The 12,505-nt window shown below is 52.0% G+C and overlaps 1 pseudogene; it reads left to right on the top strand.

Annotated features, from left to right (window-relative positions):
- The first annotated feature begins 2,701 nt into the window (after positions 1 to 2,701).
- LOC142823926 (endogenous retroviral envelope protein HEMO-like) lies at positions 2,702 to 5,545 on the top strand (annotated as a pseudogene).
- Positions 5,546 to 12,505: the final 6,960 nt, after the last annotated feature.

Genomic DNA, 12,505 nt, shown 5'->3' with positions numbered 1-12,505 from the left:
GCTAGCCCACTGGCAAGGACCCTTTCGGGTATTAAGAAAGGTAGGGCCCGTAGACTACAAGGTGCGGGTGAATAGGAGTAGGGGGGAAACACAGATCTATCACTTATTAAAGAAGTGGAACCCACGGGAGGCCCTCTTAGTCGACCCACGGACAACAGACATTGAATTCGGCCCATGGGGGGAGCCGGAGGTCAGGGTGGAAGGGATAAGGGTCGGAGAGGAGCTCCCCCACCCGAAACAGGAACAGTTATACCACCTTCTTGAGCGGTTTAGAGAGGTGTTGACAAGTCGACCCAGGCAGACCACCCTGATACAACACGAGATAGAGACGTAACCCGGCAAAGTAGTGCGGGATAACATGCACCCGCTCCCCCGGAAGCTGTGGGATACCGTAAAGGAGGAGCTCCGAGCCATGTTGGGGTGGGGAGTGATACGAGAATCCCATAGTGAATGGCGAAGCCCCATTGTCCTAGTACCCAAATCCGACAGGTCGACGAGGTTCTGCATAGACTTTAGAAAGGTGAATGCCATCTCCCGCTTTGACGCATATCCCATGCCGCGAATAGACGAATTGCTGGGCCACCTCGGAAGAGCCACCTATCTGTCGACTCTCGACCTGACAAAGGGTTACTGGCAAATCCCGTTGTCATCAGAAGCATAAGCGAAAACGGCTTTTGCCACTCCCTTTGGGCTGTACCAGTTTAGAAATATGCCGTTCGGACTACATGGGGCCGCAGCTACATTTCAAAGACTCATGAACCGAATTTTAAGAGACGATCAGGACTACGTGGCCGCGTATATTGACGACATCATAATATTCAGCGAATCCTGGGAAAAGCACTTAGAACATCTGACCGCGATACTGGAAGCCCTAAAACAGGCAGGGCTAACGGCCAACCCAAAAAAATGCCAGTTTGGAAAAACAGAAGTTTCATACTTGGGGTACACAGTGGGGAGAGGGAAGCTCCGACCCTTGGTAGATAAGGTGCGGGCCGTACGGGAGTATCCCACCCCAACCACAAAAAGGAAGGTAAGGCAGTTCCTCGGCTTGGCGGGCTATTATAGGCGGTTCATAGCTAACTTTTCATCGTTAGCCGCCCCCCTCACAGATCTCACCCGGAAGGGACAACCCGAGAAAGTAAGATGGACGCTGGCCTGTGAGGCAGCCTTCCGAGAGCTGAAAAATCAGTTGGTATGCACTCCAGTGCTATCGCAGCCAGACTTCGATAAACCTTTTATCTTACAGACCGATGCATCAGAGGCGGGACTGGGGGCCGTACTGACACAGGAGGAGGGAGGTGACGGTCACCCTATCTTATATCTGAGTCGCAAACTCTTTCCCCGTGTGACGGACCGGGCCATGTCTGGGCACAGCTGAGGGCGTCCGCTCAGGGCGAATTGCTCAAATTCGGGGCTCCTTATAGCCCCCAGACTGGTGACCTCTCCAAACAGGCCACAAACCAGTCCCACAGAGCGCTTCAGCTGCCTGCCTGAAGCCTCCCGAGCAAAACCCCTCCGACACCCCAGCAATATCCGTGCCCCAGATGGCCCCGGGCCTCATACACAGGTCCTAGCACCCAATCCCACCTACCCCGAACAAGTTCTGTCCGGTTCCAAGAAACCAGCCACAGATCCCTGGTCAATTTACCCTCTGGATCTTACCACAAATCACGCTGGGCCAATCCTTTAGAATCTATATCTAAAGGTTTATTATTACAAGAAAGAAAAGCCTGAGAGTAAGGTTATTAAAGTACAGTACGTTACATGCACCGAATCTCCCAGTTCTCGATGCAGGCTCTAGCAGAGATGTTACAGCTGCTGGTTTAAAAGTTCTTGTTGCACATCCTAGGGTCAGGATGGGTTCACAGGTCTTCCGGGCTCTTCGATCCCTGCAATGCTGCCTCTGGGATGAAGTGCTGAGCTGAGAACAAAATGGCATTGGCCGCATGGCCTCTTTATACCTCCTTCCTGGCCTCTTCTTGTATGCAGCGAGTCACCTGGTCAGAGGCCAATCTCTATGTTCCCTGCTGGCTGCTCTCAGGTGACAAACCCCATTCTTTGGGTGCGTCCATAGCCCATTGAGAGCCATTGTCCCACAGGGCTTCGCTACTCAGCCTGTCCATAGCAATGCTTAACCACATTCAGAGAAATATTCAGCTTCCACACAGATTACAGATTCCTACCTACACACACAGACATTATACACTCACATAAATAGCGTACATAAGTTCAATAAACAATAAGCTCCCATTCAATACCCCACATGGCTCCCTTTATACCAATTTCTGGGGCCAACACCCCCACCTAGGGGTGCAGCAGCGATCAGGCTGCTTCCCTCCAATTCGGTAATGTGACACCCCGGGAAAAGGGGTACGCGACTATCGAGAAGGAGGCCCTGGCCCTGAAGTGGGCAATCGATTCATTACGATATTTTCTTTTAAGGGGTAAATTTACCGTGGTGATGGACCACGCTCCCCTACAATGGATGCAGAACATGAAAGAGACGAACCCTTGGATCTTGCGATGGTACCTCAGCCTACAACCTTACCAATTTCAGGTGACGCATCGGGCAGGAACCACGAATGGCAATGCGGAGTGCCTGTCACGAATAGCCGAGACTCCGGGGGGCGATACGGTAAGGAGAGCACAAGACTTGAGGGGGAAGGTGTGTGGCGGGGTAGCCCCACCAGCCCCGGAAACCGCCGCGGGCCCGTGGCAACCCGGGTGCGGAGCCGGAGCCGTACCAGGGCAGGAAGCCCCGGCCGAGCCAGGACGGGCGATAGCGGCACCCGGACCTGGACGCGGGGACTCCGGGGGGGGCGGGCACCCATTCGGGACGGTGCCGGGGGTGATGTCACCAGCGCGCCCCGGGGGCAGGACGCAGGCCGATGACGTGGGGCGGCCCGTCATCCCCCCGTGCCCAGCGGGGAATTTAAAAATGGACTCCGGGCCAGGAAAAGGGGAAGGCCTGGGGAAGGGAGGAGCGGCCCCGGCGGAGGCGGACGGAACCAGGTACTGGTGGCCCTGGGTGCAGTTTAACCCGGGGGGTCAGGGCTAGAGGTAGACTCTGGCTGGGGGGGAAGAAGCAGCCCAGGGCGGGGCTGCGGAACCCGTGAGCGGGGGAGTTTAGGGTTCCCAGACCCCCCCCCGTTTTGAGTGAGGACAGGTGTCCTGACTCTAGGGCCCTGGGTCGGGGTCCAGAGCGAGGGCGGGCCCGGACCCCTTCCCCCCAACCAGCTGGGTAGGTTGGTGCGCGGCCTGGGCCTGGAGAGGCGCAACGATACCAGGCGTAATTGGAGTTATATTGGGACGAGAGGGGCGACCAGAGAGGAGGGTTATCGAGGGGAGGGGGTTCCCCCCCCCTTCTCCGCTGGGGTGCCTTACACTGATCAACAAAGGATTTTTCCCTACAGGGAGAACCCCTCCTAGCCCCACTGTACCACTCAAAGATTCTAAATATGCACCTGAAGACACTGTGGTAATCAAACACCCCAGTGTGGGAACACAAACCCGCGTACTGCATTCCCAGAAGGGAAAAGGAGTCTGGACCACTGCAGACGCTGGGCTAACACCAATAGCCATTACTGAGGCTTGGATTGTATCCAAGACCGGCGAACCTTATGTTTTATTACAGGAAACTGAGGCAATGGCCCCGAACAGTGCTCCGGTAGGGTGCATCCCTCCCAACGCCTGTTTGAAGTCAGAAAGCCATTATGAACTATATATATATATATATACACACACACATACATACATACACACACACACACACACACACACACACACACACCCCCCACACACAGCTTGCTGTCGTAGTGTTTGTAATCATCATTAGTCATAGACTATTGAAGCGAGATGTGGCACTCCCACTTGCCATGGCTCTCCTTTTCATTCCAACTGCTACTGCTGTACCAGAACATCCGCTCAAAGGTGCTATTCAAACCATTGTTTCTGCTGCTGCTGCCGCCACGGATTGCTGGATGTGCACCCTACTGGATTCCTCTACCGGACTGGGAATTGAGTTTGTCCCTCTCAGCCCAAACGACTGGTGGAACAAGCGCGACATCTTCCGATGGGGACCGGTATGGTTCGATGACAGCGACCACCGCAATCCTCAAAATGACTCTGGGGGGAGGTTAAAGGGGTGGCACTGGACGTGGCAACGGACGGTATGGAGCAAACCAGTAGAATATGTAACTGGAACCTCCAAAGAAATGTACCCCATTTGTTTTGAAAGTAAGGAAGGCAGTGGACAGCTGGGTAGCTTTGAGGACCACCAGTGTACCCACATTGCAACCTTCAATAAGAAACTAGGAGCCTGGGATATTTATTCAGACCAGGACACACATCAGGGAACACTAAATTGCTGGGGAAATGTTATTAATGTCTCCCTTGGTCACAGACCCCTGTTTGGCATTAGCAATGCTGTCATTATCCCCTTGAATTTTAGCCAGTACCAGGAAAGCAGGGCCTGGTACAATAATTCCCTCTTTATAGTCCCTAGCACTGGATACATTTACAACCCTACACTGGTAAATGGCAGTAGCCTGCTGCCTGACCAGTGTGCTAAGGCAAACCTCTTGCCACCAGACCAGATCCTGTAAGATCTGCTGTTCGCTCTCCAGTGCTCTATCACCAGAATAACACGGCTACATTTCTATCACTATTTCACTAATAGTAGTTACTGTGCTGTGTACCATGCCCCAAAGGAGAGACACACAGGAAGGGGATGGTATAAGGGATCATATTCCCCTATCCTTAACAAAGAGCCTGGATTATTTTTCATCTGTGGGACTAAGGCCTACAAATACCTGCCAGTAGCCTCTGGGTGCTCTCTGGGACATGCTGTGCCTGGAGGATTAACGGTACACCCACACATTACAGCTCCAGGTATCACAAACCTTGGAAGCTTCTTGCACCGATCCAAGAGGAAATTTACTATTAACCCTCTTGTGAGACGTCCTACAGGTTTCCATCGATTTACCCGTGTATTCTTGCCCTGGCTTGGAGTAGCTGAGCTTGAACAAGCCATAGTAAATGTGTCAGGGCAACTAGAAATAGCATTAACCACACTGCAGATGCCCTGGGCCTACTCAACAAACAGATCCAATCAGTGGCCCGCTTTGCCCTACAGAATAGACTAGCATTAGATGCCATCTTAGCCCAGAAAGGAGGAGTATGTGCTGTGATTAATCAATCTTGTTGTTTCTATGTGAACCATTCAGGGCAGATTGAACAAGACGTGTCTGCTATAAAGGATGCAGTTAAAGTGCTACATGCTGTAACCAAGGATGGGGAAATCTCATGGCTAAATTGGTTAGCCCAACAGTTGGGACTTTCCCTAACTCCTTTCTTACATTCCATCATAACCACTGTTTTAACTATTGTAATTGCTGTAATCATTTTCTACATAACCTTATGTATTGTAAAACGCCTAGTCAATGTAGCTATCTCTTCTGTGCACATTCGATATACAGCACTAGGAAAGGATCCCAGCCAATTCCTCGATCCTGAACCCCCTAATCAGACCATCAGGCACTTTTAGATTCCCCCAAGGTGGGCAAAAGGTGCTGGCATCACCGCCATCTTGTATCCTGGGACGTGGTGTGTCGTATCAGGGGGTGGAATGTAGCCAGACATGAACCCCCCCTGTAACATCCATCTTTGCTTGCCTGGAAGCATACAGGGCACACAGAGCAGTAAAATCAGCATAGTCTTTGAAGCCTTGACAGGAGGCCCAGATATGCCAGCCCAGATATGCCAGCTCACAAGTGACCCTGGACAACTGTAAGCAGAGATAAGAGGGTGGTCAAACTAATCGCTGACCAAGAGGCTGCCAAGGAGTGCCCTTGACTGAAACCTATATTGATACGATCACACACTTGTCCGGGGGGGGAGGAATCTCCCACCCAGCAAAGAATGTCCAGTACTCCTAATTTAGTTCTCTCTCTTACAAGTGTAAATTATTTGAAACTCCCTTGTAAGAACTGGCGTCACAAAGACAGACCAACACAATTTGGCATCTTAGATAAGAAAGAGGATACGGGCCCCCAGGGGTATAAAGATAGGTCCAGCAGCACACTTACTCTGAGCGTCAATCTACCATCTATCTGCTGGTCGGGTTAGGTGTTTGACCTCCCGAGGTTCCATGGGGACGTCCACCTCGTATTCGTCTTTCCTAGGAATTGAGAGACCAGCCCTGGCCTGACCCGCTGGAGTCGAGAGGCACAGAAAGGGGTAAAAATTGTACCTGTATGTGTCCCTTTGTTTAAGTATGTACATAGTGTTAGAGCTCTTTAAAGATTAAGCTGTCACTTGGTACCATTATTTCCTATCTTCCTTTTCCTTTGTAACCATTTTAAGATCTATATTTGCTAGCAGTTAAGAAGTAGAGCAATAGCCATTGTAACCACATGCTTTATAAGCCCTTTTAATAAACCTGTAACTGGTTAAGTTTTAACCTGACTCCTTCAGTTGCTGTATCAGAACCAAGCACAATTTAAAAGAACTTCAGCCGGTCATAAGGGACAGATACAGGCAGAGCTGGGCATTTGGATCGTGTCGCTTCCAGAGGACAGATCCATGGGGCATCTCTCAGCCTTCCCTAGGCTGCCCGCTGCGAAGGGATCATGTATCCTAGCAGTCAAAAATCTGAGGTGTAATAAGCTCTCCCTGTAAACTGTGGGGGGTCTGTCAGCCTGTTGGCTGCCCGCCGCAACGGGACCCGGTCCTAGTGGTCAAAGACACGGACATTAAACTTCTCGGGGCACCCGTCGGTCTTCCTTAAGGCCACCCGCTGCGACAGGACCTTGTGTCCCAACAGTTGAAGACTCGGGTGTATAACACACACACACACACACGCACGCACTGCCCTGACCATCGACTGACATATGGGCGGGCCCTCTACCTCGGACGGTAAGAAAGGCTGGGGTGGGAAGAAGGGCAAAAGCCCAGCCCAGAAGGCCAAACCTCCCGCGGCCGAGGCCGCCCCGCCCACTATGGCCCAGCCATCTGCCGCAGCCCCTCCTTCCCCTGCTGTTCCCCCCCACCGGCTCTGGGGGTGATCCACCTACGGCCCCCAGAGCGTATGCCCAGGTGGCCGCTGTCGCCCCCCCCATGTGCTGTGTCATCTGCCCCAACTGCCGCCTCCGGTTCCATCCCTGGCGGCCGGGGCCCTTTCCAGACTGTGACCAGGAGGCACGGCGTCCGTTGCCTCCTGGTCGCTGCCTCGCCCCACGTCGAAACCTACGTGCGGGCATTGGTGAGGGTGGTGGGGGCCTCGGCCGTGGTGGCGGACCCGGTAAAGGGCCTTACATTTTGGAGGCCATTATTCCACGGGGCAGACCCGGTGCTGAAAGCAGCGGAGGACTTGAGGATACCATCCTTGACTCCCCGAGTGACCTGCCAGAAGTCCAGGTACCAGCTGAGGGGGAGAAGGGAAGTGGCCCAGGGGTTAGTGGGGGCTGTTAAAGGCCTGAGGCCAGCGCGTTGCGGCCTGGAACCCCCGCTGAGCCCATAGCAGCTACTCTGCTGCCTCTGGGGCCCTGGGCTGGGGTGCAGTGGAGTGGGCGGGCCTGTGCCCCCCCTGCCACCCACCTACCGGGTGGCAGTCTCCCTTTCACTGCTACTGCAGACGAACTGCCTGCCATCCTCCTGAACAAGGAGCCCCCCAACCTGGTTTGTTTGCTACCACGCCCTAAAACAGGTCCCTTCAAACTGTTAAACTGCTTAATTGTTGCCCATCCTGGAACAAGGCCTGGGCTTCTGAACTTATACCCATGGGTTATTGTAGCCCACCCTGACTGAGGGCCAGGGCTTACTAAACGGTTGGACTGTTTGTTTGCTGCCCCGCCTGGAACAAGGCCTAGGCCTCTGAAATGGTAAACCTGTGTGTGTGCTGCCCCGCCCTGACCTAGGGCCAGGGCTAATTGAATTTATATCTTGTTACCTGTGGCCTGCCCTGAACCAGGGCTAGACCTTCCTAATTAAGGGATTATTGGCTCTGCCTGAGATCAGGCTTGACCTTTGAAACCTGGTAAACTGTTTATTATTGCCCATCCTGACCTAGGGCCAGGGATGCTGAAACTGGGTGTATTGTAGCCCTGCTGGCATCAGAGGCAGGACTCCTAAGGGTATGTCTACACTGTCACCCTAGTTCGAACTAGGGTGGCTAATGTAGGCATTCGAACTTGCAAATGAAACCCGGGATTTAAATATCCCTCATTGCAGGAGGAGTAATGGTAGTTGGAATTAGGAGCTTTAATTTGAACTACCTAGTCCATGCTGCGTGTAGCCGCGGGCAGGGAGTCCGAACTACCGGGCATTTAAAAATGGTGGCGCCCGGGAACATGCAAATAAAGCCTGGGATATTTAAATCCTGGGCTTCATTTGCAAGTTCGAATGCCTACATTAGCCACCCTAGTTCAAACTAGGGTGGCAGTGTAGACATACCCTAAGACTGGTAACCCGGGGGGCTGTGAACTATTCGCCCTGAGCCAGGGACTGGACTACTTACCAGGGCATTTGGGTACGGCCTTCCTGAAGTAAGGCTGGGCCTGCTAGACTGTGGGATAACTGGGTATGTTTGTTTGCTGTCCACCCTGCACCAGGACAAGGACTTTGTGCCGGACAAACTGTTATAGAACTCTTTGCCTCTCGCCCAGCCTGAAGCAAGGCTGGGCTCAGGACTCTTTGCCTCTCGCCTCGACCTGGACCAGGCCGGGTGTTTGCAGCTATTGACTTAAGGGTTTATTTAGGGTTTTTGTGCAGTGGGGCCGACTGGCCAGCCACTGGCCCAGAGGTGAAGGCACCCCTCCGGGCAGCCTAACTGGCCTACACAGGGGTCCAGTAAAATCAATCTGAAAATTTTGCCATGGTCCTTTGGCCTTGGTTGATGGTTCAGGGGTATTTTCTTCCTCCTTCCTACATTCACTTGAGCACATATTACACATCTTTTAAGAAATTGCTGGGCATCCTTTTCCATGGAAGGCCACCACCACTGCTCCAGCGCAGCTTTCATTTGCCTCCATCCTAGGTGGGCTGGGGAGTGGATGGCATGGAGCAGCAGGGTTTGTATGTATTGGGGGGCCACTAACTGCTCACCCCCTGGCCTGTACCATAGGTGATTTTTATATTTACAGCCTTGCTCTTTTAACCTAGTTTCTTCCTCTGGGCTTAAGGTTTCATGTAACCTTTTCAGATCCACCTCCTCGGCTACTGAGGCTGTGCTGACCCCTGCTGGTTTTGCCTGTGCAGCTTCCTTAGCTCATCTGTCTGCCCAATAGTTTCCTTTTTGTTCTTCGCTTGAGATTTTGTGATGTGCTTTTATTTCGACTACTGCTAGTTCGGAGGGTAATTTGGCCGCTTCTGCCAATTCCTTTACTGCATTTATATTGTTAATGGGCTTGCCAGTTGTTGTTATAAAACCTCTGCATGACCATACATCCATATAGTTGTGCACTACCCCAAAAGTATACCTGCTGTCCGTGTACACTGTAAGTCGTTTGCCTTCTCCCACCCTTAGAGCCTATAGTGAGGGCTGTTAATTCTGCCTCCTGAGTTGACCTTGAACCATCCAGCTATCCAGCCTTTATCACCATCCCATCACTGACTACCACTGCCTGGCACCCCATCTTCACACTTCCGCGACCCATCAATATACAAAATCATGTCTGCATTCTCTAAGGGTTCTTCCTAGACTATTCCTAACACCTCCTCTTCCTTGTCTATGAGACAGTCGTGTATTTCTCCATCTACGTTCAGGTATTCTGCTACATTTATGCCTTTGTCCCTTACTATGGAGAAGTTGGGGTTTTGTAAACACAGCGTTGATTCCCACTGACTCCTGCATCTGTTACAGATTTTAGTTGCCACGCTCACTCACACTCCCTCTCACACATTCACTCACACGCTCACTCACATGCATTCATTTTCACATGCATGCAGTCACTCATTCTCATGCTCACTCATGCTGACTCTCACTCACTCACGTTCACTCTCATACACACTCAAACTCACTCATTCTCTCGCTCACACACACACACACACACACACACTTGCTCTCGCTCTCAAACACATTCTCACACTCGCTCTCACTCACATGTGCTCACTCACACACACGCTCTCACTCACACTCACTGACGCTCACTCACACTCGCTCAGTCACACAGTCACACACACTCGGTCACTCATGCTCTCATGCTCATTTGCACTCACACATTCACATGCTCACTCACGCTCACCCACATATTCACACTGACGCTCACACTGACACTCACGCTCACTCACACACACTCGCACTCGTCTCACTCACACGCACACTCACACACGCCCTCACCCTCACCCTGTCTCACTCACTCTCACGGGCACAGTGACACTCACACTCACTCTCATACTCTGAAATTCACTCTGACATACTCCCTCTCACTCTCATGCTCACCCACAGTCACACACTCATGCTCACACTGACACTCATGCGCTCTCTCTCATGCTCACTCACATTCTCATGTTCTCTCGCTCACTCACACCCACTCACTCTCATGGTCTCTCACACACTCCCTCTCACACCCACACTCTCTCACATGCTCACTCATGCTCACCCACACATTCACACTCTCGCACTGACACACACTCTCATGCTCACTCACTCTCACGCTCTGTCGCATTCTCTCACTCATGCTCAAACTCACACATTCACACGCTCACTCTTGCTCTCACTCACATATTCACACTCACGCTCACACTGACACACACACTCACTATCACGCTGTCACTCACTCATTCTAACACACTCACATGCACTCACACACACTCGCTCTGTCTCACTCTCACTGTCTCACGTGCACACTCACACTCACGCTCACTCACTTTCACTCTCAGGCACACTGACACTCTCATACTCACTCTGAAACTCACTCACACCCGCTCTCAGTCTCATGCTCTCACTCACACACACACACACATGCTCTCTCACATTCACACTGACTCGCTCCGTCACACACTCACACACTTGCTCTCTGTCTCACTCATTCTCTCTCTCAGGGGCACATTAACTCACACTCACACTCACTCTCACAGGGTAGGTCTACACTACCTCCCTAGTTCGAACTAGGGTGGTAGTGTAGACATACCCCCACTCACATATACCCTGCATGTGTGAGTGCATATGAGTGTGTCTACACTACAGCACTAATTCGAACTTAATTCAAATTAGTTAATTCAAACTAAGCTAATTCAAACTAGTGCATCTAGACCTAAAAACTAATTCGAATTAGCATTTTGCTAATTTGAACTAGCATGTCCACATTGAGTGGACCCTGAACCGAAGTTAAGGCTGGCCGGAAGCAGTGCTGGCGGGGCATCAGATTAGGACTTAGAGCATGGAGCTGCTGTCTCAGGCTAGCCGAGGGCTGTGCTTAAAGGGACCCGACCCCCACCCCGGACAGACAGTTCTCAGGGGTTTCCGCTTGCTTGTCTACCTTGATGAGGTACATCAGCCCGGCTGCACTTGTTGCAGGCTGCCATCCGGGGGGGGGGGGGGGGGGTGTCAATCAGGAGGCTGTCAGGATCCAGGAGGCCCTGCAGGAGAGCTTCCACCCCGAGGAGCCCGCAGAGCCACCCCAGTCCTCCCCATCGGGGGGTCGTACCCCATTCCTCCCTCACCTCCTTCCACTTACCCCTCCCTAGCCCCCCTTCCTGATGTACAAAATAAAGGACACGGGTGTTCAAAAATAGAAACTCTCTTTAACAAAACTGGGGGGGGGGGGGGGAGGAGATTAACCTCTGGGTAGACTGGGAAAAGGAGGTGGGAGAGGGGAGGGGGAAACCTGGGAGGAGGGAGCTGGAAGGGGGAAGCCAGGGGAAGAAGGAGGAGGGGAAGTATCAAACTATGGCACGCCATATCTTCAGTACTGTGTACAGACGTGGTCTCCTCACCTCAAAAAAGCTATTTTGGCCTTGGAAAGGGTTCAGAAAAGGGCAACTAAAAGGATTAGGGGTTTAGAACAGGTCCCATATGAAGAGAGGCTAAAGAGACTGGGACTTTTCAGCTTAGAAAAGAGGAGACTAAGGGGGGATATGATACAGGTCTATAAAATCATGAGTGGGGTGGAGAGGGTGCATAAAGAAAAGTTCTTCATTAGTTCCCATAATAGAAGGACTAGAGGACACCAAATGAAATGAATGGACAGCAGGCTTCAAACTAATAAGTGAAGGTTCTTCCTCACAAAGCAAACAGTTAACCTGTGGAACTCCTAGCCTTTACAGCCTCCTGTGGCAAGAACTAGAACAGAGTTTAAAGAGAAGTTAGATAGCACTCCATGGACCCAACCTCCATGACTTTATTAGCCAGGGGGTAGAAATGGTGTCCCTGGCCTCTGTTTGTGGAAGGCTGGAGATGGACGACACGAGACAAATGGCTTGGTCATTGTCTTCGGTCCATCCCCTCCGGGGTAGCTGGTGTTGGCCGCTGTCGGCAGACAGGATACTGGGCTAGATGGACCTTTGG

Source organism: Pelodiscus sinensis, unplaced genomic scaffold (assembly GCF_049634645.1).
Source record: "Pelodiscus sinensis isolate JC-2024 unplaced genomic scaffold, ASM4963464v1 ctg38, whole genome shotgun sequence".
In the NCBI taxonomy this organism is placed as follows: domain Eukaryota; kingdom Metazoa; phylum Chordata; order Testudines; family Trionychidae; genus Pelodiscus; species Pelodiscus sinensis.
This window is presented reverse-complemented; position numbering and strand designations above follow the sequence as displayed.